This window comes from Eumetopias jubatus, unplaced genomic scaffold (genome assembly GCF_037043125.1).
Source record: "Eumetopias jubatus isolate StellerSeaLion01/CBP00866 unplaced genomic scaffold, mEumJub1_p1.0 scaffold_5, whole genome shotgun sequence".
Classification (NCBI taxonomy): Eukaryota; Metazoa; Chordata; class Mammalia; order Carnivora; family Otariidae; genus Eumetopias; species Eumetopias jubatus.
In genome coordinates this window covers 50201074-50215838 of record NW_028274811.1, presented here as the reverse complement: position 1 = coordinate 50215838, position 14765 = coordinate 50201074, and the positions used below count along the sequence as shown (strand labels likewise).

Genomic DNA, 14765 nt, shown 5'->3' with positions numbered 1-14765 from the left:
GATCCAATGGGCAGAACCTTCGGGGGCAGTTGCCTTTTTTAAGTGGTCAGACATAGATGGGTCAGGTCTGAAGAGGTTGAGTGCTGCCAAAAGCCTTCCCTTTTTAAAGGGATTTCATCAGTTTTGGGTCTCTGCAGACCTTCTCTAGTTCTGCTGGTTATCAGTTCTGGGGGGTCGGCTGACGTGGGTCCCAGCGATATCTCCTAGTGGCGGAACCTTAACTGCTAGCATCATTGCTTGACACAGGCTCCCACTTGACATGAGAGACTCCACTTTGCTCTCTACAATCATCCTGCCTTCCTATCAGCCTGCTTCCTAACTCTTGGAAATAACAAGAGTGGAAACACCAAAGAGTGAAAAAGCTCTTAGTTTGTAGTCTTCACCATCCTCTCATGAAAGGGAAAGCATAAATAAAACACCTAGCAAATACATTTGACCCTTGAACAACACGGGTTTGAACTGCACACGTCCACTTACACAAAGTTTTTATTTATAAAGGATAGTACAATACTGTAAATGTAGCTCTTCCTTATGATTTCCTTTTTTCTTTTTTTTAAGATCTTATTTATTTGACAGAGAGAGAGAGAGCACAAGCAGGGGGAGCAGCAGAAGGAGAGGGAGAAACAGACTCCTCCCTGAGCAGGGAACCCAAGGTGGGACTCGATCCCAAGACCCTGAGATCATGACCTGAGCTGAAGGCAGATGCTTAACTGACTGAGCCAACCAGGTGCCCCATCTTCCTTATGATTTTCTTAATAACATTTTCTTTTCTCTAGCTCACTCTAGTGTATGAATATAGTCTATGATACATGTAACATAAAAAATATGTGTTAGTTGACTGTTTATGTTATGGGTAAGACTTCCAGTCAACATTAGGCTATAAGTTTTGGGGGAGTCAAAAGCTATACATGGATTTTCAGTTTCGCAGGGGTTGGTGCCCTTAACCCCACCGTTGTTCAAGGGCCAACTGTACTGCATTAACAAAAAGGTGACATTAGCTTACCTTAAGGGAAGATAAAAAGCCCAGGCTGATCAAGGAGAACTAATGAGAACATACATGGACTTGGCTCAAGGGCTAATTTAAAGGGAACCAAATCCATACAGATGATAAATTACAGCTATGTGCCATTTTAGGAAGAAAAATCATTCAACCAATACTTCACTGGGTCTACACGTGGTACAATATTGGTTCTATTAGTCACTAGATATACATGGCAACTTTTCAAAAAAACATAAATTAGGGTGCTGTTTCCTGTCTTTTTTTTTAAAGCGCAGGCTTGAAACACTAGCATATACCAAGAATTCTATTTTTTTCTAGTTCATCTGCCTTAAACTGAACCACCAGGACTAGGCTATTGGTTACGGCTGATGAGTAGTCTGAAGAGAAAGGCAGCGCTTACCCAGGTAATTTATCTCATCAAGTCACGGGCTGAGTCCTATAGGAATGTGACCCATTATTTTATAGGCATAGCACACGTTTTGCACTGAAAATAAATCTGTATTGCAAATCAAGCATCGATACTAACTATATTACAATTTACAGGAAATGATACACAATTTTGAAGCATGATTTGAAATAAATACACTTATTTTAAATAGATACAAATAGTGTTTGTATTTAAAGTAAATGATAGAGACATCCATCTTGGCAAGGAGGAATATTTTATCACTGATATTGTTTAGAATTACTGGAATAGGTGCTAATAAAAAGCAAACTGGATTCTAGTCAGTTTTATTAAAATAAAATTATTATTATTAAACTTCTCTTTCAATTATTATTAAGCTTGTCTTTTGCTTCTCTCTGGAGCAGACTGTTCTCCACCCTTTGGTAGCAACTGCCTCAAATCCTTTTTAAAATGAGGCAAATATAAATGAAAGAATGCAAGCATACCTAGAAACTAAATCTACCTAAAAGATATATTTAGAAACCTCAGAATACCAGTGCCTACAGGAAATATTAAAACCATCTTAATAAATCTATAACCCATTACTGCATGATCTTCCTTCCATTTCCCTATTTTGCTTCAGGAAGATGTAGTTGGCTCAACTCCCAATCAAGATTGAACAGCCCCACTTCCTTAGAATTTTGGCACAGCCTCGCTGCAGACATTACAATGCAGGCTGCGCCTGAACTTATTTCACACTTGGGAGACGGCTCCAGCCCTGCCCCCAGCAGATCCTCTGAGGGCAAACGCCCACGTTTCTGGTTTTTTTTTTGTTGTTGTTTTTAGTACAAATATATTTTATTTGAAATAAACAAAAACACTTACACAGCTCAACAGGTCACTTGGAAACAAACTTGCTTGACTGTATTACTGAGCAAAAACAAAGCTGAAGCACAAACACCCTTCTTTTTTGACATTTATTTGGAGATAGGTAGGAAGACACTACTTGGTTTTTTCAAAACTGACCTTCCCTTAAGGCCTGGTCAGAGAAGTGTAAACAGTGTAAATGAATCCACCATGACCAGTTGTCATACCATATCTATGTCACCTGTGTATTCTGAGATCACACAGACACCCGCCAATATACCTGGGAAGGGTTGCTATATCACAGTTACATTTTCTTGGCAGGCAGGACTGAGGAAGAGTAATTTGGAACAAGTTTTACATCCTATTTAGAACAAATCACTAGTATTCCCTTAAATAACAGGTTACAATAGAAAGATACTGCCTGGAACGTGTCCTTTTCACTTTGGTTCATTTTTAGTTTTTGTTTGCGATTTACATAGTTGCTTGATTCACCTGCTTATAGTACAATCCTGCCACAAAGTATTAAAGCACAAGATACCTATTATTCCTTCAACATCTGCATTTTTCAAGTTTTATGCTCTGCTACATCCCTAGTATGTCAGCAGTTCTTGAATAATAATAAATGGGTAAAACCCTTCTAAAAATGCAGATGTCTGTAACTATAAATAGGTACTAGATGGGAAGGAGACAATGAGGGAAGAGGAAAAAAGCAAACACATTCATATGCAGGGAATGTGGTTCAAGTCTTTGGATTTAAAAACAACTTCCCCAGAGAAGCTGGCTATGATGGAATTTCCAGAAAACTTCCTTTGCCCCCACAAAAGGACCTGAAAAGCCCAATCCAAACTTTCGAAAACTACAGTTATGAGATGCTATAAATGATGATCAAAGCAGTTGGAGGGAGAAGGATGAATGTGTCTTCCACTCAGCTAGTTTGTAGCGTAGCCTCTTTAGCTGTTGGTGGATCAGTAAAAACCACTGAAGTACCAGAAGTGCTTTGAAGGACAGGGGTAGAAAAGTACTGAGCGTATGACCTGTCTATGTCAGTAACAGGGCTTCATGGCTAGGAAAATTTTCTAAACAGTAAAACGACTCCAGGATAGATCTCTCTCTCTCTCCATCATTAAATGTGGCAGAATTAAAAAAAAATTTACAAGTAGATATAGTGAAAACAGAAAATTACAAGGCAGAGAACACAAAAGAATTAAGACTATGCTATAGGTTCAACAGTATTCCCTGAGGCTAGAAAACCTGTTAGCCCTGAAAGTCCTAGCAAAATATCACTCTTGTTCATAAATCACTTATTTATCATATGACCGCATGTTGAATCCTTTCTTTCCATATCCTGAAGAATCCTACATTCAGCCTTTAAGCATTCTGCATTTCTTTGCCAACCTTGTAGCTGAATATCTTGTTCCAGTCAATTTTGGTGCGGGTAACTGGAAGCTGCCGGCACAAGGCCTTGAATGTGGTGTCTGACATTGTTTGATAGTTTTCACTAATTGCTGTCTGATATTCATTTTCTGCATGCTCTATGATTTTAATAAACTCCTTGGCAGTTTGGACTTCATTCGAAACAGTTACTGAATCCTGTACATCTTTATGACTAACCAACTGACCATTGCCATCTTCATTTAATAGTGAACCTGAAACTTAAGTACTCCAACCACCTGGGCTGTAGGTGGTGTGATGGTGAACTTCCACTCTCATCTCCAACGACCATTCCAGAAGTTTTTAGGCTGAAACTGGTGGCTTTCAATACATGCAATAATGGTCTGTTGCCCATCTATAGTTTTAGCATAAACAGTACAGAAGCCGTTGGAATAATGATCTTTCACATAGGCCCTTAGAGTACTGTCACAGGATTCTCTCCAAGGCTTCAGACCTCCATCTACGTCCTCTGGCTAGGGGTCACTTGCTTCTTTCCATAAGTGATCAAACTTAAAGGAAATTTTGTTTCTTGGATCTAAAAATCTGCTATTCCCCAGGTCACCATGTTCTGTAATTAAGACCTGATCTTCATAACCTTCTATCTTCACAGGCGTGAACTGATCCATGTTATACTGGGCAAATGCACGTGCTGCCCCTTCCCTGAGGAGATTGTCATTATTAAGTAGTAGCCGGACATCATTGAACACTTCATTAAATTCCCCTGGGGGTGCATGAGTGATGAATTTAGCAGCTATGAGTACCTTCTCCTTCTCCTCATCCTACACCCATTCCTCGAAGTCGGCCATCTTGGGCTGCTCTGGCCCAACCCGGCCAAACTCCCACATTTTTAACCCGAACGAAGATAATAAGAATCTTTTTAAACTCTTCACCTTTATCAAGGATGGCAAATTCAAATGTATAAGGCCAGGCCAGTAATGCAAATAAGTAAAACAATCAGGGGCTGTTGGCACCACACAAACTTGATACGTGAAAGGATGTGCATTTCAAAAAGTTCATAATCAGGGGGCAGCTGGGTGGCTCAGTTTGTTAAGCATGGGGCTATTGGTTTCAGCTGGAGTCACGATCTTGGGGTCATGGGATCAAGGCCCAGATGAGTTCCCTGGCTCAGCAGGGAGTATGCTTCTCTCCCTCTCCCCCTTACACTCCACTCATGCACACACTCTCTCTCTCTCTCTAATAAATAAATAGATCTTTAAAAGAAAAAAAAAAGAAGTTCTTGATCTCAAGGATACAGTGGTGGTGGTGGTGGTGGTGGTGGTGGTGGTGGTGATAGTGTGTTGTGTTTCAGTATGTTTTGGAGGGTTGGTTTTTGTTTAGTTGGATTTTGTTTTGATTTGTTTTGTTTCACTGTTTTCTTTTTGGCTTTTGCTTGTTTGGGAGATTGAGTTTTGTCTGCCTTATTTTATTTCTGCATTGAAAGAAGTAATTCTCTTAATGGGGGTGGGGCATTCTAGTAAAATTAGAAGATATATTTAGAAATTTCAGGAGATCCCTGCATATAAGAATATTTAAACATTTATTTAGACTTATTAAAACCATTCTAAGAACATCATTGTTCTAGCATTTTCTTAATGATATTCATTAAGAGAAAAAGATTCCACAATATCCTGAAGTAGAACATTCTAATCAAGAAAAAAATGAGACTTTGAGACAACGCTTACTTATTCTATATTTACTTTACTCGCAGTTTTTATTTCCACCTGGCCTCAAAGATATTTGGGAAAGTGTTTTATAATGTCTGTTACTGGTTGGAGTTTCTGTTTTATTAATTTTTAGTCTTTGTAAAATGTACTTCCTTTAAGATTTATTTTAGATGATTTTAATAATATTATTATGGTTACTTGAAAAGAATATATACATATCAGAGTAGCCCCTATTAGTGATGATGTTTAGATTATCTTTCTACATTATTTATAACATAATTTGCTTTGCATATTTTGAAGCAATATTATTTGGTTCATAAGAGTTCATGACAGTTAAATATTTTTGACAATAATTTGTTTTATTAACATAAAAGGCCCCATAATCTTATTTAATCTCATTTAATTGGCTCCTTAAATTCCGTCCTAGTATGTTTACAAGATCACCTGCTTTTAATTTGTTCAATTATCTGATATCTCTACACATTCTTTTACATTTAAACATTTGCTTCACTTTAAGTCTACTGTTTTTCGATAGCATAAGGTTGGATTCTGTTTTCTAAGTATGAAACTCTACTTCTTTTAATGAGGATATTTTATCCCATTTATATTTATCATTGCAACTGAGCTGATTCTTATTTTTATCACAGTATTCTATGCTTTCTTGGTGCTAATTTAGTTTTACATCTTTTACTATCTTGTTGTTTTTTTTTTTTTCCGTTCTATGTTCAGTTCGTTTTGATTTATATGCTCCAGAGTTCTGGAAATTAGTTGTTTTTTCTTGCACTAAATAATCTAATACCTCTGTAAATAATTCTTTCGCCTATATTTCTGTCAGAACCAAGAGAATACTGTATTTTTTTTCAGTTGCCTCTATTTGAGATAAGAAATGAAGCACATTGCTCATTCCTTCTTCCATTCTTTCAGGTTTTTTTATTAATATCATATGGACTTTAAAAATCCAGATTACTGTCAATTCATATTATATATTCCCTTTAAAAAAAAGACTGCGGGACACTTTAAATCAGCTTTTTTTTTTGCACCGCAATTCTGCTTTTGCTGCCTTCAATGTAATTGTGAATGCTGCAAAGGCATCCCAGCTGTGAGCAATCCTCTCTCGATTCATCGAGCTGCCTTTTTATCTTACTCAGCTGCCTTTTCACGGCAGCTCTTTTCCACTTCTGGCTTGCTCTCCTGATTCGTAGAGGTCAAGTCCTCTTGAACTATTTCAGGAATGTCAAGAAGCCTTATGAAATTTTCTTCCAAGTTCTGTGGGAGATGATTCTTAAAGGTATGCTCTTCCACCGAGTTGTCCAGGTCATATATCCTTTCCTTAGCTCCACACGATTTTTTTTTTCATGTGCTCCATGTCATCGTTCTCTCTTCCTTGAGTGAAACATCTATCTAGCCTTAGAGTTTGTTAGTGGACAGTGTGATATGCCAAGCTCCCAGGCTAATTCTTGGTTTTGTATGGGTTTTCATCTAACGATCACTGATTTGTTGCAGAGGTATCTACTTCATACCTCTTCTTCCTTGTTCTCTCATACCTGAGCCAAGGGAGTACACGAGAGACTAGAATTCCCAAAATGCACTGCCTGTCTCTGCTCCTAAACTAGTGCTTTATTTGCACACACACACACACACACACACACACACACACACACACACTTCATGTTCAGATAATTTTTGAGATTTTCAGGCTCTGCCTAGATATGCAAAGTTGGGAAAGGAGACACCTGGGGAAAAATACATACTCTTCCAGCCTCAAAGAGGGAGACATAAAAAGTATAACTGATCATTTTCAAGTTATATAGGACCTAAGTTCATATAGAGAGAGGATAAATGATGGTGGGATATGTAATATCTCTTGACATTTTTTTAAGACAGTCTGCTTTGGAAACAACTCTAAAGCTGGAGTAGTTTTTCCTAGTCAAATCCCATCTGCTTTATGATTACCGTCAGTCCCTCCCAGATTCTGTTACCAAGTTGTCTAGTTTGGGTTGGGGGTGTAAACAGTCATATTATACCAGATATTTGTGAATATTTTAGTAAGAAATAAAGTATAAGTCTCTTTAAATATTTACTGGCTTCCCCCCAAACACGGCCCCTGAAAGGTTATAGGGTATCCTTTCAATATCAAGATCCAAGGTTCTATACACACACACACACACACACACACACACACACACTCTCTCTCTCTCTCTTCCTACCAAGCTGTTCAAGATTCCCTTCCATCTAATTTTGATGTCAATGATGCAAAAAATCTCTGGAAATCCATCAAAGAAGCTTCTGCCAAAAAAATCTCGGGAAGCCACTAAAAGAAGTTTCTGCCATCAGGTGCTTAGATTTACTCATATATCACAGTGGCCATCCATATGTTGGGGAGTTCACAAGGTGACACCTAACTTTCAAACTCAGATCCTAAGTCCACCAGCCAAGGAAATACAAGTGCTTAAGCTTGCCTGCTATGTTCCATCCTGTTCCCTCCTTCCACCCAAGAAATGGATGCTGGCAGATGGTCATTCCCACAGGCAAAATCATGGTCTTGTTGTATTAAAAACTCATCCCTATGCCCCCCTTGAGGATAGTAGGCTGCCACCAAATGCTGTATGCTCCAGAACATGACACCATATGGTTGCCACCATAGCCAGAGGCTTAGTAAATGTTGCTAAATTGCAGACAATTCAAAGGCACGCCTCTATTTGCTGCTGAGACCTCAGTCTTGCCAAAAATCACTGCTTGCCCCCAAAAGCCCGGAGAAAAGATGGCAAATTCAGGGGAGGAGTGCAACTGCGTTTCTTGCGCTTCCAAATGCCAAGGGAAAGGGTGACTGAGGAGCCCGGCAGAGTCAAACCCTCCCCTCCAACACATCAGCCGTGGAGGTCCCAATAACCTTGAGGTCCAAGCAGTCTCAGGAGCAAAGCAGGGAAAAAACCAGACTTGAAAGCTCCAGAGAAGACCTAACCTCAACACATTCCCTGGAACCAACGTGATGTCTCACTAGCACTTCACTCAAGGGTGTGCAGTCAGTGGCCCAGGCTCAGGGACAGCAAGCCCTATGCAGCTCCTCTGGTCCTTGGCCCTCCTGCCCCACCTCAAGCAGTGGGCAGTAACCCGGCCTTGCCCAAGTAGCCTCTGCCATAGACTCATTCATTTTGTCTTCCTTCCTTCCTTGCCTTTATTTTATTAAAAAAAAAAAAATGTTTGGAAAGAGACGTCAAGCTGTTTGGCCAGCCAGCTGAGCAATCTGAGTTTCTGCAGATTTTTAAATACTCCTAATAAAACAGACCCCAAAGAATTACAGCCACCATTATGAGAGGCATGATTAAACTGTCTGGGCATGATTTGATTCTATTATATAAAAGCATGAGAAAAAAAGATGAAACCATCATCTGTATCACCCCTGGGGAGAAAAAGCACCTTTCCGGGCACACTGAAGACCACACCTCCACTCACAGAGAAAGTAAAAGCCATTCATGGTCGTTAACAATCAATGAGCTGGCCACTATCAGAGCATTTGGGGAGGAGTTGATAATTGTGCCTGAAAAGATGGTAATTTACATGAATGTGGACCGTGAAGCTAAAAATGAAGCTTTACTTATGAGCCGCCTGGTGCCTGCAGACTTCACGAGAGAGTACTTGGTACACAGTGGTTCCTGCGGGGACGTCCAGTGTCCCTGTGGCTCCGCCATCAGTTGCCAGGGTGTTGCAATTCTCTCTTCTGATGAGCTTACTTGACTTGAAATTTGGAAATTTCAACAAATCCTGGGTCGTCCCAAGGGAGGGTGTCCCCATTGTCCATTACAAGTTAGGGAGGAAAACTGACTTGCTTATTTGGAAGTTTTTACTATTCATTCCTGGCTTACCCCCACTCCACACCTCCAACACTCGTGACCCACCAGCCTGCCTCTTTCTCTCTGCCTCCGCCTCTCATTCGCTTTGTCTTCAGACATATATATGATACCGGCACACTGGGAGTAGGTGAAATTTTATATGAAAGGAATTCGAGCATTTGAAATTTAGAGAGCATTTTGGTTTGGGTTGGTCGATAAGAGGTTTTAATTATTCTGATTTTATTAGTAATTTATTTCTAATTCCTTAGCCACCCATAGCACACAGATTTAAGAAGACATAAAGGGGGACGCCTGGGTGGCTCAGTCGGTTAGGCATCTGCCTTCAGCTCAGGTCATGATCCTGGGGTCCTGGGATTGAGCCCCACCTTAGGCTCCCTGCTCAGCAGGAAGCCTGCTTCTCCCTCTCCCCCTGCTGCTCCCCCTGCTTGTGCTCGCTCTCTCTCTCTCTCTCTCCCTCTCTCTCTGTTAGCTAAATAAATATCTTTTATAAAAAAAAAAGAAGGCATAAAGACTGAATGTACACTGACTCTATTAAAATTGAAACTAAGCCTGCTTTCATAATGCAGTAGAAAAAGCCTTGTACTCGAAGTCAGCAGACCTAGAGTGTACTCCTTGGTCTGTCACTACACATTTCTGTGGTCCTGGAGGAGTCATTTTCACTACCTGGGCACTGCTTTTCTCATTAGTGACACTTACGTAAACTTTGGGGTCAAGGACACCTCTGAGAATTTGATGAAGCTATAGACCCTCTTTCCAGAGAAATGCACAGGAACACAGAATTTTGCCCACAATTTCAAAGTTCCCCGTAAAAGCTCCCCACAAAAGCCTACCTAGGGCTCCACGTGTGTAAGCAAACCACAGGTCAGGAGCCCCCAGACAAGAGCACCTCGACAGCCACTCTGAGCTCCAAGTTGCCACAACTTGGAAAACCTGGGAGCAGCAGATAATGCTGAAGAATCTACTTTAGGAGAAAGAGGGGAAGGAAGAAGAGAGGAAAAGTAAAGGAAAAAAGAAACGAGGAGGGAAAAGAAGTACTTTTTCCACTAACTTGAAAAACACTTACAAATTGAGTCTGAAAATGAACACTTAACTGAATTAAATGCAATATAATTAGATGTCATGTTATAAAGGAAAATGTGATATAACATTTTAACTCATTTAAAAGTTATACCCTCTGGAGAACAATAAAATGACTCATATTAAATAAGACAAAGAAAGGAAAATGGAAGCAAAAAAACATTTACTGTATAACTAAATGATGATCTCAAAATAGGATTTAAATACTTGGAATTGTATGAAAATCGAATTAATCTTTACTTTTTTTTAATTATCTGTTTTCTGGGACTCAATTCTTAAATCTTCTGGGAAAATAAGCCTTGTCTACAGATGGTTTTAGTTCCACAAAAATACATCACTACCTCCATTTTTGAAAATGCAATTTTAATAACTCCATATAGGTATTCAATCTAAAAGATGTAATTACCTTCAGATGAATGTCTTGAGCCAAGACCCAAGCAGAATGTAGCCTCTTACAAATATGATGTGAACACTGAGCCGGAGAAGCCATGAACTCAACAGAGAGCACACTGGGCTCCAGTCGTGGAGATGGGGCACCAAGCGAGTCCCCTGCCATGTCTGGACCTCCATTCTTTCTTCTGCAAAACAAAGGTGTTGAGCCTGATTAATTCTAGGCTCGCCTCCTACACTGCTTTGACACCAAGTATATCTTTATGATAACCCCGAAGTCACTGTCCTAAATTAACAAAAGGGGCCAGAAGTGGTTTCCTTCTAAACAGGTACTTAGGCATCTGTGGCTCTAAAGATCCAAACTGAGCAGGGTAGTAGAGGTAAAATAGAATCTAACCTTAGGCCCGTTCCCCGATCATCCTGTTTAACTGCTGTAGATCTCCCCAGAGAGTAGAGAAGAAGCAAAGAGGAAAGAAGGTCTATGTTCATCCTTGAATATCATCAACTCGTAACTATTACTTACTAATTTGCCCTTCACATTCTGCTAGAAGAAATAAGTCCAATAGTTTCCCACCTCTAAGAACTTGTAACCTAAAACGGGCAACAGCAAACTAGGCAAACATAAATATAGCTACTTTAACAGGACTGGTAGCAGAGGTTGTACACAGAGAGGGGCCAGGCTGGGGAGGGGAGTGTGAAGCAATAGGGAGTGGTGGAGACTGTGGAAACCAAAGCACTGAGTTCACAAAGTAGATGCAGCTGCAGGTGAAAACTGATGCACAGGCCACATCCAGTTTGAGACTCCAACTTGGAGGCTCAGGGAAGCACTTCTTGATATTATCCAGCTGGTTAAAAGCAGAACAAGGATTCAAATGTAGTCCTTTTACTGCTCAGACCAGTTCCCTCCACAACACCACATTTCCTGCTGCCACAGGAAGTCAGAGCAAATTCCCTTCATCGCAGATGTTGGTTCACCCTCTCCCTTCATCCCTACTGCTGCCCCTCAGACCACGCTGCACACCCTTCCTCCAAAACACCACTCTGATAAATGTGCCCCCCTCCTCCTCAAGAAGCAGCAGAGGCCCCGCCCGCCTCATCACGCCGCTGGAACCCAATCACGCTGCGTCGCACCCGGCGAGGCAGACCCTTGGTCTTCACTTAGCCTCGTCATTCACACCTTTACCCTTCTTCACCACATTTCACCCTTCTGGAAAGTTCTCCCCTTCCATTACCCAAATTCTTTTTCCAACAAATCATGAATCGATACCACTCTCAGTTCTTCACTCTAAGACGAGGAACACAAAAGCGGCTTTCTCAAACCCCTCCCTCCTGCTGTTTGACCTGCGATGACACCAGTCCTGAGGAGCATCTTCCTTTCAGAAGCCAGGAGTCCCTACATTTCCCTAAAGGGCGCAGGGACACAATAGCCAGGGAATCCAAGACGGGGCCAGGTGCTCAGCTACAGAGGGCCTTTGTTCACAAACAGGGAAAAGGTGCTCATGGAAGGCAGGACCACGTTTCTCTGCCTCCTAGACCAACGCTCCCTGAAGGACCATGACAGCCGCTTATTGTTCCTAGAAAGAAAAAAGCGAATAACCTGGTTGATGGATGGCGTGCCCTCTTATCATCCAAATCTGGCACCTTCTTTGTGGGCGCAGAGGGAAGGGGCTAGGAAGAGAACCTGGGGATGCCAAAAGAGAAGGAGCATCTGTTGTCGTTCTTAAAATACCACTGAAGCATGTTTGATATGTTTTACTCTTTAACATCCAGAACATTGCGTAGCTGTTAACTCTCAAGGTTTATTCTCCTTTTTACTACTTATATTTTATGCTACTTAACTTCTCTAATTTTCAGGCTGGCTCAGGTGCAATAATGAAATTCTAGGTCAAGGATAATTTTTACACATGATTAACAAGCTGGAAGAACAGTATCTTTCCCAAAAATGAATTATTCACCTGAAGCAATTAGCCAGTTGTTCCTAGTGTCTAAATATTCTCATTACAACCTATCTCCTCCTGCCAAAACAGTACTTGCTGTGGAATTTGGACCTTCATGTAGGCACCATCCCCATTTGTGGGTTTTGGAACGAGAAGAGGAGCTGCGGCTTTTCATCTGCCGTGAATGAGACTCAGTCACGGGACTGAGGCTTTCATCAGCGAGCCTTGCTGGAAACCTTTCTGTGTGAGCATGAGCCTGCCAGACATTCATATCAAAAATCCACAGGCTTTATTTAACTCTCCCTGGAAGGAGGTATAAAGGTTACAAAATAATGAGGAAGAGCTCTGTTGAGCAGGGACCCAGGAGTCACAACCTCTTTGTTAAAACTGACAAAAGAGGTGGGAGATAAACTCTAGGAGGAACGGAATCGGGGTGATTTAACCTGCCGAAGGGGAAGCTGGAAGGGAACAAAATCACAGGCTTCATACATATGAAGAGATATTATAATAGGGGATGCTGAGCAGCTGTTCCGGATTCCTCAGAGGGAAGGTAAGAAATGGGTTTTAATAGCAACAAAAGGGTTTGCAGGCATTTGAGTATGTTGGAGAGAAGAGACATTAAGACAGAAAATCTGAGTTCTAATCCCTGCTCCTCCCTTAGCCAGCTGACTAGCCTGGGGAGCCCTGTTTTCTAGGAAATGGGAACGGGATCGCCACCACCCCATGTAGCACCAGAGGAGTAACATTAGAGTGAAAAAGAATGTGAAGCACAAAAGTGCACTGAGAAAGTAAAGAGCTTCAGCACAAGATCAAGGATTATCATCTCAGTTTTGGCGAGCCACAGTGAGTGGTTGCTGGTCATTTTCAACAGTAGTGCCCTGATTCACCTGGCAACCTCATGGGGTAGAACGTCTTCAGCTCTGCACACACGTTTACTTCTCAAAAACAAACAGACTGTGTGTGTATGTGTTGTGTTTTTAGAGGTGTATTTGTAGACACAGAGGATCCTGATAATGTCACTTTTCAAACTCTCTGGCAGAGGCTAGTTTAGACCTACAATCATAGTAACACCATAAGAAACACTGAAGTGTATGAGGGGTTACCTTGGTGTATAGGTCTTATTAATAAATAGTGATGTCCAGAACTCTCTCACAAGGGAGCTTTCCCAGTCCTTGCTAAAACCACCAAAACATAATATCCCAGCAGCTGATATTATTTTATATTTGGAACACCCAAAAGATCCCATGGCAAAGCTATTATATGTAAGAATAAAATAGCAGATTATAAAATCAATGTACCAAAATTAGTAGGCTTTATATATACAAAGAGAACCAGTTAGAATGGGAGAGAATGCCCCATTTATGATATCAAAACACATAAGTGCAAACTTAATAAGAAATGCCAAAAATCTGTATGGGGGAAACTACAAAGCATTCCTTTACGTCCCAAAAGTTGACTTGAAAAAGTACAGAAATACAGCACGCTTTGGCATATCAGTTATCATGAAGGCAATATATAAATTTAACACAATTGCAACATAAAATGTCATTGGAATTTTTGTCTGGCACAAAATAACTGTACTACAAAGTTCATTTGGAAGAAGAACAAACAATAGCCAGGGGGAGAAAACCTCAAAAAAAGAAAAGCAATGTGAGGAGGACAGGGAACTGGCTTATATAAAATAAAACCTCTATAAGTTAAAAAGCAGCATGGCATTGGCCCATGACTAGAGAAACCAATGGAACAGAATAGAAAATCCAGACCTAGGCCTAACTGCACATGGAAATTTCATACACAATAAAGGAAGCATCTCAAGTCAGAGAGGAAAAATTCATGCTAACAGTGTGACTGGCTAGCTCTATGAAAAAGATAAAATTGGCTCCATTTTTCACACTACACACTATATTAAAATCCAAATGGATTAGAGATTTACAGGTAAAACATAAACCTATGTAAATACCTTAAGAAAACATATATAAATAGCTCTGGAATTAGAGAGAGGGGCAATTTTTCTCGCTATGGCTCAAATCCATAGAAAAGGTTGATAAATTTGATGACATAATAACCAAAAAGTTTTGTAGAGGTCAGAACACCATGAACAAAGTAAAATACCAACAGATGAACTGGGCAAAACTATTTATTGCTAAGATCACAAAATAGTAT

The 14765-nt window shown here is 40.5% G+C and overlaps 1 pseudogene; it reads right to left on the bottom strand.

The window, feature by feature from the left end:
• Positions 1 to 3620: 3620 nt before the first annotated feature.
• On the bottom strand, positions 3621 to 4489 carry LOC114224663 (F-actin-capping protein subunit alpha-1 pseudogene; annotated as a pseudogene).
• Between the last annotated feature and the right edge of the window lie 10276 nt (positions 4490 to 14765).